Below are 15,433 nucleotides of genomic sequence, written 5' to 3'. Positions count from 1 at the left end.
GTTACAACTTGCTACATATTACAGAAGTTTTATTGAACAGGCAAAGGGCAAGTGAGCCCTCCAACCTGGGTAAGTACAAAGAAATTCCTAGAACCCAAGGAAGCAATAAAGACTCTTGTTTAAACACAACAATTTAAAAAAAAAAAATTTCTCTAACCAAACCTCTCATCTTTGAATAACAATATAAAGTGCGATGTTCTTTGTCTATAACAAGAGCCTGAATTTAAGATTTCTAATAATAGTGATGCACTCTAAAATAAACTCTTGAAAAGATAATTGTTTTGGTTTTTCATGGATTTAGTTAAAAGAGATTCATTCATTTAGAAATGAATGAGTCAGGCATGGAACTAGGCAGTGAGGATATAAAAGTGAAGAAACAAAGATTCTGCCCTCACTCTAGTAAAATAAATGAGCTTACACAGATCTTAGACTTAATTTTGACAAGATTCTTCTTTGAGTTATTTATATTCCATAAATTTTCCATTATACTATATACTATAAATAACTAAGAGGTTCTCATATTTCTAAAACAGAGACAGCTTTCCATATTGGATTATTTACTATTGCTGCTATAACAAATTACTACATTCGTGGTGGCTTAAAACAACACAAATTTATTATCTTAGAGTTCTAGAGGCTGGAAGTCAGAAATGAGTCTCACTGGGCTAAAAGTCGAGGTGTTGGCAGAGCTGGTTCTTTCTGCGGGCTCTAGGGGAAAATGCATTTCCTTCTCTTTTCCAGCTTCAAGAGGTCACCTGCATTCCTTGGTTTGTGGCCCCTTCTTCTATCTTCAAAGCAACAAAGGCGTCGAGACTTTATCACACAGCCTTACTCTGACACTGACTCTTCTGTCTCCCTCCCTCACAGAAGACACTTGTGATTACATTGGACCCACCTGGATCATCTAGGATCCTCTCCCCATCTCAAGTTCAGCTGAGTAGCAATTCCTATTTTCCAGGTAACCTAATGCATTCACGGCTTCTGTGGATTACGATGCGAACCATGATTCTTTGGGAGCCACAATCCTTCCTACTGCACATATCTTTGTAGCCATCAGGTCAACGAGCTGAGGTCACAGTATGAAATCCAGAACACCATGACTCCTAGACACCAGCGTCCCACTTACTAAAATGTTATTCCTGCCCGCGCAGTCCCCGCACCTCACAGAATCATACCACCTGTCTTACCACCTGTGTTTTCCTCCCAGTCTCCCTGGAGGAAGTGGCCATTTCCTATTCATTAAACCAGGTTCTATCTATGCCCTCAGCTCTTCTAAAAATAAAACTAATAATTTTTCTCCTGCCCTTCTCCAAATAAAAAGAAAACCAAGCCCTTTCCTCCACCTTTCTATTCTAATGAGGGATAAACCTCCATTGCCCATTTTGCACAAAGACTTGTTAATTGTAGTAAAGACATATTCATCTATATCCCGTTGCTGTGTTAGCTCAGACTACATGTGTTCTTTCATCATTCTGCTTTTAAAGTTCAATGAACAGGTGTGTGTGTGATATAAACTCCTTGAGAACCAAGCCTATTTAACTTGCTAAACACAGATACTTACTAAATACTAGTTGGCTAAGCAAAGACTAAGCAGTCTTTGGCCATCACAGTAAGATAAGACATGCTCTGGGACTATGCACAGAGTTTCATAGAGACTTCTTCTCGTCGGAGGTAAGTGGAAAGAAGTTGTGGGGCAAAGGAGGTCACTCTGGGCCCTGAGACATCACCTTAGGGGGCCGGAGCAGCTGGCTCTTGGAACACTGAACTGGATTCTGGTTTGGGGGAACGAGAGCCAGCTCTTGTTTTTGACAACAGCATTTGGCCACATGTAGGGCTCCTTTTCAGCTGGCATTAGCCTGGGATTTAACGCCCGTTTGGCTGCGTGGAGCAGATTTTCCACCTCTGTTTTCCTTTTGGCACATAGCTGTGACCCTCAGTACTGGAAGCATCTATTGAGAATCAGCCCTAGTCACTTGGACAAGAGTTCTTCCCAGGACATCAGAACCCATCTGTGCACCAGAGAGAGTTCACTTACCTTAGACACATTTCAAAACAAAGGTTTATAAAATAGCTTGATATATTGGGTGCTTAACAACTGCTACTTGATCACGATCATTTTCAAAATTTCAAATTAAAAAAATATTAAATTAAGGAAAGAGATTCAATTGTCTTGACCCCCTCTCGATGTGACGGTCCCAGACACCCAATGTCCTTTTCCATGAATTCTCCCTCTTTTTCCCTCTCAGCTCAACTGCCACCCTGGCCTGAGAATACAGATGACGAAAGACGTGTTCACTTTCCACCTCCAAGTGATGCTTCTAGGCACGAGAGGTGAAAACTGCTGGGAGATTTCCACTTCTCTTGCTCCTTTGTTGGCCTTGCACTGCAATATCCCCAAGCCAAAGAAAAATTTCCATCAGGAGAACCAAGCTTTGCCCAGCCCCAAATGCCATTAGAGCCACTAAAAGTGACACCTGGGACACAGTTTCATTGGCTACTTAGTGTTAATCTCCCAAATTCCATGAGAAAAGAGAGGGAGAGACTGCCTTTTCCACGTGAGTGCAGTTGTTTGCCCTCTCAGGCAAACCCCATCATTCATGCTTGATGCTCTTCTCTGCATTCTTTACATCTTAATACTCTACCTCCAACCCAGAGAACTCTAACATACGCGAGCAAGAATACCATCCAGCCGAGGCCCCCTCAGTCCAGGGGTGAAGAAAGGCTTGTGACAAATGGGTTAACGTCACTAGAAAGCCATTAGTCTGGGAAAGATCCCTGCAGTGAAGGCAGAGCCCACCTCACCTGGAAGACGACAGGCCTGGAATCTTACTGGAGCCCTGCACGTGACAGTTACACGTCAGAGGGAAGTTCACAGACTGTTTCCTGGAGGAGTTATGTCCAGCACAATGTGGCAGACTAACCTGGAGTGTGGAGAAGATTTGCCCAAATGACTAAGCCTAGTAGAAGCCTCGAGAGTTTGGTGTCTGTTGAAGTACCAGCCCCTCCTTGTCCTTTGGTTTCTCCCGTGATTCTCTTCTCACATTGTAGGATGAGGGGAGCATGAGCTGATTGAAACTGAATACATGACCATCTCCTGGCAGGGTTTTCTGATAGCGGCCCACTTATAAAATTACAAATATCTAAATATTTATAAGCGGCCCACTTATAAATATCTAGACTGATAGCTGCTTTTAGGCAACGGAGGAATTATCTTGTTCCATTAACTTTTACTAAATTCTCTACTGTAGTGGTAAATGCATATGGCAGACCCTTATGAGAACAGAAGCAGTGAATAAAGCCATTAAATCCATTTTTTTAAAATAGAGTCATTCTTCTTTACATAAGATGGGATTGTTTTATCAAATATTGTTAGAAAAACAACAACCTAAAATGAAAAGTATTAAATAAGGTTGGCAGGTTTAAGGATGAATATCAGAAAGCCAGACATTTTTTAAACACCTATGTGTTACGTGCAATGATAGAGGCCAGGCATTCAGTCCTGCCTTTACTGCAGTCCATTCAGCTGGAGAGCAGCATCTAAAGCACACAGTCTGGGACATGCTCTAATGCGAGTTTTGTCCGGGGGGGGCTCGGAAGCCCCCTCCCCAACAGGTATACCTGATCCAGCTGGCTTCTTTGAGGAGGCACCTGACTGACATCATTAGTGATCAGTCACGTTTAGCTCCTTGGGAAGGATGGGGAAAGGTATTCCAGTTAGCAGGAACAGCCTGTGCAAGGCCACAAGGTTGAGACTGAACCTGGTATTTTCAGAAAGCTGATAGTATCTTGCACAAATAGAACATGGTACAATGGGGCGGGGGATGGAAGCTGGCATCAGAAGGGCCCTCTGTGCCAGGCTGAGACGTCAGGCCTGAGGCTACAGCCAAAGATTTTGGCCATAACAAGTGCACCATGCATTTAAGAAGGGTGGCAGCGTTCGGTGCCAGATCAAGAATGGCAAGGCAAGGTGGAGGGAGGGAGAAAGTGGTCGCAGATGAAGTACCCAACTTGGCTGCATGCTGGGTATTACCTGCTGGGCTTGCCTCACTAGAGCTGTCATGGGGAGGAGAAGGCGAAGGCCATAAGGGAAGCACAGGGAGCTGCAGGGCTGAAATGAGAAGAGCTTCCCGTGGAGGAGGGGGCAGGAAAGATTTTACATGGGCCTTGCGTTTGCAATTGGCATTGTAGGGAGCAGGATTTTGTCTAGCACACTGTGAAGGTGATGGCTCAGGGCGAATGGAACTCTGGTGGAGCAGAAGAGCATGGCAGGGCTGGAGAGCGAGGTTCAGGGCATGCGTAGGAGCACAGGGAAGGCAAGTTGGCAGCAACTACATGATACGGAATGAGAGCTTCATAAATACTTTGTGAGGAACAGAGACTCTAGCTACGACAGCACAAAGCCTGACACGCGAAGGCACAATAATTTCTAATGTCGGAATGGTGCGTGCATGTGTGTGTGCGTGTGCACATGCATTTGTGTCTGAGAGAGAAACGAGAAACATAAGTCCATGGTTTCATTGAATTAACATCTCAAGACTGTCTCAAAATTATTCACCAGCTGATGGAAAGACAACTATTATTGTGCCTTAAAGTCTTTGTACCTAAAATTTCCTATCCGGATAAACTCATTTAAGCATAGAGTTTCTGGAAAAATCTGCCTCCTTGCCTCCTTCCTTTTTATGATCACCTGTGATGGGAAGCCAAAAACCCGAAACTTACCCTCAGGACATCTATTCAAAGATACGATTAGATCATCAGAATTAGATTTGATTCTTCCATCAGCCAGACTTTGGATCTGTTGCATATCCAATTATGCATATTCAATAAAGCTCCTCTCTGTGCTCATTCATTTATTTAAACAGAGGCAGGCTTTAAGAACAGGCTTAAAAGGGAAACCAAAGAGCCGCTTTAGCCCCTATCAGGGACAGACATTCTGCCTCCGCGTGACTTACCACACACTTCCTCTCAGACCTGACCAGAGGGGAAGACTCATTGTGACATCAGCACACGCCCTTCCTGCCACCCCACCTTCACCCCACCCAGCTGCAAGCCATCTGAAAGGTTTCCTGGGTGGGGCTGGTGAACACAGCAAGTTAAAAAGTCCTACATGGACAGGATGCTGCCTCTTGGCTTTGCATCCCTTCCACATCTCATTTGTAAGCATCTTGGAAAGAATCTTCTATGCTTTAAGGAGCAGATAGGCACAGCTTAGCCTATGATCACCCGTACAGCACGGTACAACACACCACTTCCTCAGCCCTTCTGGGAGAGGGACAGTGTGTGTTATGACACCCCGCAGACTGGTAGTCAGTGAAGACAGCAGCTGCTGCATCAGTCCAGTGAGAAATTCGTGGTCGGAGGGATTGGTCCCGTCCCTAGGGAACTTTTGGTTTGTTCAGGGAGATACATTTATTACCGTTTAAGTAAATGTTCACTGACACCTACTATGCACCAGGCACTGTTCTGGGTGCTCAGTGTAAAGTAGCAAACAAAACAGAAAGAAATTCTTTGCCTCATGGAACTAATATTCTAGTGATAAGTGAAGAGACACAGTCTGCATATAGTTAATAAAAAGGAACCAAACCAAGGACAGGAGGTAAGGACAAAGCAATGCCCCGTTTAGAAGGAAGGAGGAGGAAATACTTCCTTCTGGAAAAGGGACGAGTAATGAGGAAATGGAACCATAAAACTTTATAGTCTCAAGTGAATATGACCTCCAGGGATGGTCATGGGATGTTTAGACGTTTTCAAAAACAACTACCACATGGTGCTTTATCTCATGTCTGCCGTCCCTAAGGAATGGTAAATGGGGGAGGCTTGGCCGTGGGAGGCAAACACTCGGGGTTCAAGCGTGGCAGAGTGGGTGGGGTTCGACATGTTAAGATCCTAAGAGCCAGGTTTATAATCAACTGATGGTAATCTCCTTCCCAACTAAGCAAACCACGCACGTACTTCAGACAGCTGCTCTCTGAAGCACTGTTGGAGCACCACATCTCCACGAAAGTACATCCATGAAATCACTCTATCTCCAGACAGCCCTCCAAGGTCATGAGGGCTAAGAGGGAGCTATTCAGGAAATACACTTGGGAATAAGAGTTTCGAGAAAATCACCTCCAAAGCATGATAGATGCACCAGAAATTACAAGAATCTAATTGTATATCTTTGCTCACTTTTTTAAAAGTATGGGAAAAACAGACAAACAAACAAAACACACACCAAAAACCTCACTTCTTTTGGGCCATCGATTAAGAAATTGTAGAATTCCTTTTGGTTGAAACGAACCTAGAAAACCTTCTTTCCAATTCAGCCAGCTCCTCCTCTGCAACATCCTTGTCAGGCAGATGTGCAGTTTCTACAGAAATATCTCCATCAAGGGAGATCTTCCTCCAGGCAAAGCAACCTATTCATTAGACAGTCAGAGGTTTCAAAATTTCTCCAGATGTGTCTTTGTATCTTCCATCCATTGACCCTCGGACTGACATGGCTAAAAACGTAGATCGATATGAATTTAAATATGATTTTATTATTTTTTTTTTAACTAAATCCAATCACTGGAAGAAGAGGAGAAAATAAACTGATACTTAGAGAACTGGTGAGCAGGAATGGTGATTGTCTCTATGAACAAAATACTGTGAACAGATTTTAGAAAGATGATCTTTTGGGAAATCCTAAATGAGCTAATGGCTGATACCTGAGCTTCTGGCTTAGAGTTCTGGAAAACAGAAGAACTGAGGGCATCAGGTAAAAAATTCTGACCTGGGAGGATAACCAGATTTAGGATTAGGTGGCTGGGAGAGAGGAACTGGTCCTGGAGCCCAGCCAAAGAAAGAACTGGTCACAGTGAGGCCATCAGTTGTCATGGGCTTAAGTGAGCTGAGACCAGGAAAAGGGATAAGGCAGCTGTTGTTAAGAGTTATCAAATTTATGTGTGATTAAAATGAGTCCCTATACTTTAAACGTCTGTCCATGACTTATGTCTTAGATTCTCATATTCTCTCTCTAAACATGGGATGTCACACAGAACAGGCACGGGAGACATTCTCGAGGACACGGTCTTAGAAAAAGGAGTAAACTGCTTAGGTGGGTCACACCTTAATCCTTGGATAGACTTACCTGGGAAAGCTTATTTAAGAAGAGTATGCTAAGTTTCGTTTATAGAATAATCACGTAACTAAATCAGAATAGTATCAGTTATTTTTCTTTGTGACAGAAAATATCCAAACTCTCATTTTCTGTTTGCTACTATTGCAGCTGGCCTCCACAACAGTATGGCAAACGCATTCTGAAACCATCAATAATTAATTACCTTTTCTTCTGCTACTCGAACTCAAAAAGAAGTCACCATCCCTTCATGGGCTTCTCGTCTAGTTGTGGAAAACAACCAGTCTTCAATGTAGCTGAAGCCTGAAAGGAAAAACAAAAAAGGTTAAAAATTATAGGATGTAACTTCCAAAGCTGAGAAACATGTACTTACATGAGATGGACCAAATTAGTTTGTGCTTAAGTAAACCTCAGAAAATACTGGACTTCGTCTTACTTTGTCAGTATCCCTCATTCCCATATGACCTAGCACAGTGAAATTTGAAATTGACATGCAATCTCTATAATTCTCCAGTTTTCTTCTAGTTGGCAATTTAAATCACGACTAACATTGCCTTGATCATACCTGTTTTAACCTGATTTAAATGGAAACATTTGCCATTAGCTACTGTAAACAGCAGGTTACCCTGGATTTCATCAACGCATAGTTCTCTTTCTTACCCAATAAAAGCAAGAAATTGTGGCAAGTTATGTCAAACAAGCATTGCAAACAGTTCACCCGCATATGCAGAGGGTACAACAACAGCCACAGACCAAATTACATATTACAAGCAGGAAGGGAAAAGTGCCAAGTATGCTTCCTTTATCTTGATAAGAGGTAGCAAATCCAATTATAATGGATGAACAAGCTATTATTCCCCAAGGACGCATTGAAAATCTCCAAGATCTTGAAATAAAATGAAAAGTGCTGCAATTTTTAATAATGTTGGATTAGCAGACTCAGTCTGTGGATGCTTTCCTGCTGTGAACACATCTGCTCCTTAAGATTGTTTCCCTTCTGGCTCTGTTCTCTGGACCAGCTGAGTGCAACAGGCCACCAGCATGAGCCAAAGGCCACCAGCCTTCCCAGGTGATCCGATACTAGGTATAGTGTGGCAGGGTCAGCCGGGCACCTGAAGATGCCACATCTAGAGCAAGGGCTTCTGAGCCCTCCCTGCTTCCCTTGCTATTTCACACCAGGCTCCCCAGGATCTCTTTGCCCTGCTGGGCAGCAGCAAAACACAATGTTCTTCCAGTTTTCCTTGTTCCTCCCCCTGCTTCACTCAGCCAGATGCTTTGCCTTAGTTTGTTTCTTCCTGTTTATAGCAGCAGCAAAAGGCCCTTAAAGACTGAAAGGCACACAGAACTGTGCTACATGTGTGAGAAGCTCTTTTGACAAAATTGTCTACCTAAAGAGATGTCTATGGTAACATGGCCCCCCAATTCCCCAAAACTCTGAAGTACAGAGATGCTCAGTTGCCAGGATATATGGGTGTGTGTGTGTGTGTGTGTGTGTGTGTACATGTATATGTATACACACACATACACACACACGTATGTGTACACACATTTACTCAATAGACTAATAAGCAGCTATTAGAATGGATAAATGTGAAAAAGAGAAAGCTATTTAGATTATGGTATATAGGAAAACACTTATATAAGAAATAACACTATTAAAAAGAGCAGAATGTAAAATTGTTCCAAAGTGTTGATTATAAATTTACCAGGAGTATGATTAATATGGATATATATGATATATATATATATATATATGTATATATATATATAACTTACATATAATATACATATATATAGTCGAAAAAACTAAAAGGAGTTGGTCGATGACTATTAACTTATAGCAGTCTATGAAAACAGAGTGATAAAGCTCTTGCCAGGCTTAAAATATCAATCACAGAATGCTGTGACTAGAAGGGACTTTAGCTCGACCTTTTCATTTCACAGATTAGTGAATTTATACCAAAAGACATGAAGCGGCTCGTCTGCGATCATATAACTCCTCACTGGCAGAACGGAGACAAGCACGGGGATCTCCCCACTTGTGAATCTGTCCCCTACAGAGCAGACTACAGGGGACACATGCAAATAAATCAGGGTTCCTTGTTACATGAGAAGCCATTATCCAAAGCCCTATCTAGTTAGGAGCTTTTCCAGAGAAACATGCCTTCAAAACACTGCATATTTCCTACTAACCAAACATTTTATGACCTGAATCCCCACCCAAGACACTGTCCTTGTTCACAATCAGTGTGAGCCTGTCAGCCCGAGCCTGTCTATCAGTGTCTTGCACCTCCCACATAATGACAGATATCCACTGCAAACTGAAATTGCAAATCTTGTCCCCCAAATTCAGAATTTCATGAGGTTAATCAAAATGACATTAGAAAACGTGCCCAATAACACGTAAAACAATAGCAAATGGTGACTTAGCAAATGGTGACAGTCTGATGAGAAAACAATCATTTAAGAGAAAAATTTTAAGTTAATGGCAAGACAAAAATTTCAACATGGAAGGAGTTTAATACTAAAGAATCTAAAAGTCACAAAGAAAAATGACTAAGACCTCGAATATTTTTATAAAACTGGCCATCTTGAAGATATAATGCAATGTCAAACATGACTTTAAAAGCACCACAGCGTACCATCCAACAATTTTGTCCAAAAATTTACTCCTCTCAAAACAATCAAAATTTGATTTTTGCATTGCACATTCTAAAAGAGCTGTGGTCAAAATGATCATTTAAATTTCATTAAATATAAACTAAAATAAATTTATTTTCATAATTTTTTGTGTGTGTTTTTTTGGGGGTAAGATAAAGTCCCAAAGCTTTTTTTCATCATGTTATAAAATTTTGGTTCCCACTTAAGTGCATTCCTTTAAATGGCCTTTTTCTGGTTCTAATTATTCTCAGATAACAAGAAGCTGCTATGGAATCTTCAGAAATAATTTTTTTTAAAGTATAAGTCAGTAGTATGAGGGTATTTACATAATTTCAAGCCAATCATACATTTTAGAAGCAGGAACTTCAGATCCGGATATGAAATACTAGGGGACACTGTGCTTTTATTTTGACCCTCTGTTATGAAAAACAATGCAATTAATATTTTATTTTATACAAAATCAAAACAAAAGTTACACAATCATAAGTGACGGTATTTGTTTCAATTCTTTTAAAAAGTGTGAAAATATAATAATACATTCACCATCCCAAATTACATAATTAAATTTCATCTTTATATCTTATTTTAGTTGACCAAAACCATGGAAAGACCTTCAAAAAGTTCTTAAGAGTTGATGATTTGCATGTTGCTATTAGTTCTACCATCTGCAATTATCTCTGGTTCTATATAAATCACGGTCTGAATTTCACCTGAGAACCATCAGGTGGGCTGAGTTTTTCTATATTCAAAATATTTATCACATGAAAATAGTTAATATTCAGGAATGTCTAACATTTACTTAGATAATGAAGCTATTATACTATCATAAAAACACAAGACTTCATTTTAGAAGCATCAATTATTCAGTGGAACATTTTCTTCCAGAAGAATGAGAATAGCAAGAAAATATTTTTTCCATTAAATAAAATTGCAACATTCTATAGTAGAAAGATATTTTTTCTTTTAACTTCCAAATCTGTAACAATATTAGGAGTCTAAAGAATAATGAACAACTTAAAATATGTGGGATAATAAATAATTTTTTAAAGATTTACTTATTGGGGACTTTTTAAAATAATAGATAATAAACTATATATGATTTAGTTTGTTTACTAGTTCTGTCTTGAAAGTCAAGGTTGAGATTATTGACTCAGTGTTGCTGTCAAATTTGCTTCACTCAAATGGCTATAAATGTGTGGCTCAGGATTAAGATGTGACTAACAGTTACTTCCAGGAAGGATGACAAAGCCGCAGCTCCCACAGCCACCAGAGGCTGAAGAACTAAGGTGTGAACTACCTGCCATGCTCTACTATAGATGCTTGAATTATTTCAGCATCATGATCTAAGAACAACAAGAAGTTCAAAGTCACCCTCTCACATACTTGAGACTCATGCCAAGTGAATCAGATGAGGCCTCTCTTGTGGTCCCTCCTGGAATGGAATTAGAGAGCAGCTAGAAATTCAAGGACCAGGGCACTCCCTGCTCTTGCTTATTCAGGTAAGTTACCGTCAAGCTCAGTGAAGAACTTTGGTGGTTTTACAGCTATAAAAGGAAGTTTTGTGCAGTAAATCTGAATCGAACCATAAAAAACAAGAAATCATAAATTCACTCCTTATTTTTGGCCAGGTGACTTAGAAGCAGACATTTGTCAACATTAAAACTGCCTTTGAAAGGAAATGCATTACTAAAATATTGACCCTAACAGATGCCATGATTAAAACGATAATAAACTGACTAACTCTCCCCTGCTCTGTTCAGCAACCCTGTAGCCACAAGGGAGGCAGAGCATATGCAGGTGCCCTGGTCGGCTCAGGAATTGGACAGACTGAGTCCAGCCACTTCCTAAACTTGGGCAAGTTTCCTCACCTCTCCACGCCTTTTTACTCTCCTGTAAAATGGGTATTGGAACAAACTCATGAGATTTTTACAGCTTTAAGTGTAAGCATGCATCACAGTGCTTGGCATACACGATGTTCAGGAGGTGAGTTATTCTTTCTCCGGCCACATACAGAATAGAATAACTTTCTACTTTCTCTGAAACTTGGGGGAAACTGCATAGGATATTTTCTCTAATTAAAGCTGAGCCTTTCCACCCAAAATTGTGACTAGAATTTTTTTTTTTTTACTGTGAAAACACGGAAAAAGTAATAGTTTAGAATGCAGCATTCTAAAATATTCTAAAATCCTTTTTCTTAACAGTTACTCCAGGATAGAATGACCCATATGATTTTGGTTTAATGGTCACTAATACTGACATGGCGCCAGGCACTCTAAGTGTTTTCCATGCGTTGACTCATTTAAAATTGATAATAATTCCCTGAGGTAGGAACGGTGCTCATTCCCATTTTGCAGATCAGGAAACTGAGACACAGAACGTAAAGCAACTTGTCCAGGCGTTAGGGCCAAGCCTGGATTCAATTCAGGTGGGGCAGTTCCAGAGCCCACACAGGACTTTTGTTTTGTGTATTTATTGGGACGATGGGAGAAGAAAAGGCAGGAAGGGAAGAAGGAGGAAAAAAACAAAAAGGTCTAGAGATTCTCCTCCCCTGTAGCACACAGGTGCATAGCACAGAAGACTTCAGTTGTGAAGATGTCATTCTCACTGGCTGGTTCTTCAAATAAAAACATTCTATTTCTTAGTAAAAGGGCGGTATTTTCCTGGAGATATTCGGAGAAGAAAAAAGAGAGGCCTGGGACCAGGTGGGAATTGTGTCATATGGCAGCACAAAAAAGAAAGAAAGAAAGAAAGAAAGAAAGAAGCATGTCATTCTAGATCTTACTACAATCTAAAACCAAACCACTTTACCACGACTGTACAAACACAACACACCTGTGAATTCCAGCCCTCTCTCCCTCTGCAGAAACAGTCCTCAAAGCATTCTCCTCAAATATGATGCCTTCAAATGTGAGAAAAGCCAGAATACCAGTAGCTGTCACTGAAACAAATATGAAAATATATGTGCTCGGCCTGTGCAAGTTCGTCACCAATGGTAACCAGATCTTCATTCATCATTAAATATTTTCCCCATTTTAGAGGCAAGTTTAAGAGATGGAATGTTTTGCCTGAAGCCACAGACTGAGATAGATATAAATATAGATATAGATATAGATACAGATATCGTGTAATTAAAATTCCAGCTTCTAAAGACTACGATGGGCCAAGGAGTCCAGTGAGGTTCCTGAAAGACAACCATCTACCCCAACCCACAGAGAGTCCCCTGAGAACTGTGATGGATGACCACTGCACCCAGTAAGAAGGTACATACCTGCATCAACAAGGATGGGAGTAACAAATATTAATATAGTTACTATTGTGGTTATGGTCAATATAGTTATGGATACATCGTTTCCCCAAATACAATGTAGTGCTTTCTTAGTATAACCAAAGAAGAAAAGGAAAACTAGAGAATTTGGGACCTGTGGGAAACCTCAAGGTGAGAGACTGACGTGCTAAACAGTATGAACCAATATAACCTTAGGGATAGAATTACAAGAAAACCGGGTGTTTTGGAGTAACTGTGGATTCAGAAGGAAAGATGGCTAAAGGGGGCGGGGCCTGAGGCATCTGCAGAGGCGGGCTCTTCTCTATTCTGCATACGCTACACACCCCTGGTGTTTCTGGAGACAGACATCAAGGAAGCTAGGGAATCAGGGCTCCAGGGGCTAAGAGAACTATTTGTGCTAGAGGCCAAGAGAGGGCCCTGGGCTCCATAACAATGAAGACAGGCTAGGAATGAAGATGCAGCACTGCAAAAGCCAGGCCTTCAGCAGCCACAGGCAGCAGCTCACCTAAATCGTATAGAATGTACTATCTGCTTCTCTAAAATATTTATTTGTAATTTCAGAGGGTGAATAACCTTGATGTCTCCCATGAGAAAACCCTCCTGTGTGAATCACCTCACCCTCCCAAAAAAGGGGCAAATTTTGAAAGGAAATAAATCCTGTATTTCGTATTTAAAACTAGGAGGCTAGGTATAGACACTGGGGGAAGCACATTCATACAGATCGCTTGAAATTTTCTTCAAGCTCCGTTTCAGAATTGAAATGGACAGAAACTCCGCCACCACAGGCGACAAGGTGATGAGGCTCTGTGCCCAATGTGGTGGCACCTGTTTAAGCAAAGAGGAGACAGCCTGGCGGATAAAGCACCCTCATCAAATGACACTGTACAACTATGTGTTTTAATGTGCTCAGAAGATAGATCTGAACAACTGGTTGACGGGCCGGATTTAACTCAGTGCTTTTCTTTGTCTCATAGCTGAATGAAAGAACAGATTTTAATAACTGAACGACCACTGCTCGGTCGCCATATTTTTAATGATAACTCAGGACATGTTGAGACCAGGCTGACAAAGAGGATTTTTCTCAGCAAGATTTACTAAATTTTTCAGCGAGAGCAATTGGGAGTGGTGGGTATTGGATGTGAAGCCAGATGGGGCCAAATCTTCAGGGAAGACAGGGGAAGGCAGCTCAGACCCAGGCCTCAGCTCGCCTGAGAGCACCCACGTCGCTTCTGGAGGATACTGGTGACTTCCTCTGGGTACAACGGTGAACTCGTAAGCTCCGAAGAAAACAAACCCAGCACACTGAACAGCGGTTTGGGTTCCCAATCCTCCCTTTAGACAAATTTGTAAGCAACTGGAAAGTGACTTTAAAGGCTTACTCTATACTAATGGGCTCTGGTTACCCACGAAAGATGGAGGGAGGCTGGTTTCCAGACTCAGGGAGGAATCACCATTTTTCTTTGAAAAGAAAAAGAATGACACAGTAAAGAGTAAAAACGCAGATGAAGTAATTAATTCACCTACAATAAAGAGCAGCTCCACATGCAGGCTTTTTTAGCAGATATTTTGCCAAGACAGTTTCCGGCATAAGACAAAAGCTCTAAAATAAAAATGTAGCTTGAGAGTTAGGTGAAGAAGGCGCACGAGGGACCGCTGAGACTCTAACTTCGTTTACGTGTGATGGAATTCATGGTTGAACGAAGATCACCAGTCACGTTCTTCACTGAGAAAGCCCGTGGATAAGTATTTCCCCTAAAACACACTAACCTCCAACATGACCCCAGGGCTGCCCACTAAGAAGACACACTTGCAAAACCTTTCTACTAACAGGAGCCTGGAAATGTCACAAGAATAATTCTGGGCACACATAACCTCCCCTTCCTCCCTGTGAATCCCCTCCCATCACTTCTAAAGCAGTGAAGAAATGGTATTATTTCCATTATTTATGCGACATCATATTTGACTGTTTTCTTCTGCCACCCTCATCCCCAATCATGAGTTCATTCTTCTGGGGCATTTAGGTACTTAAATAAAACCAAGTTTGAGAAGCACGGTACTTCAGCCCATAACTTCAGGGCTCACCTGACTATTTGCAGAAGGAGGAAGGAAACAAGCAGTAGATACCACTGGTGTTGCATGTTCCTCTCCTCCGTACTCCGGCCCTGCATCAGCCCGAACACAGGCCGCTCTCACGACGGCAGCCCCTCCCGGCACATATGATGTGGTTCTGTCTGCACTGTACCCTTTGTACCTATGGGAATTCTTCCCCTCTCCCCAGCACCATGTCCCACGCTCCCCTCATGGCAAGGATAAGCCCCGCAAGGTTCCCCTCTCTTTCATTCACAGCAGTGGGCACATGACCCAGGCCGAAGAGATCCCTTGCA

At 41.6% G+C, this 15,433-nt stretch overlaps 1 protein-coding gene across 4 annotated transcripts in view; it reads right to left on the bottom strand.

Annotated features, from left to right (window-relative positions):
• SVIL (supervillin) overlaps window positions 1-15,433 on the bottom strand; it is a 204,723-nt gene that overhangs the window by 162,959 nt on the left and 26,331 nt on the right. For all 4 annotated transcript variants that reach the window (XM_039839717.1, XM_039839718.1, XM_039839716.1 and 1 more), the window contains exon 2: window positions 7,308-7,405. The gene's annotated coding sequence lies outside the window, so the exon portion shown is untranslated. The remainder of the gene's footprint in view (window positions 1-7,307; window positions 7,406-15,433) is intronic.

Source organism: Pteropus medius, unplaced genomic scaffold (genome assembly GCF_902729225.1).
Source record: "Pteropus medius unplaced genomic scaffold, Ma_sr-lr_union100, whole genome shotgun sequence".
Taxonomy (NCBI): Eukaryota; Metazoa; Chordata; class Mammalia; order Chiroptera; family Pteropodidae; genus Pteropus; species Pteropus medius.
This window is presented reverse-complemented; position numbering and strand designations above follow the sequence as displayed.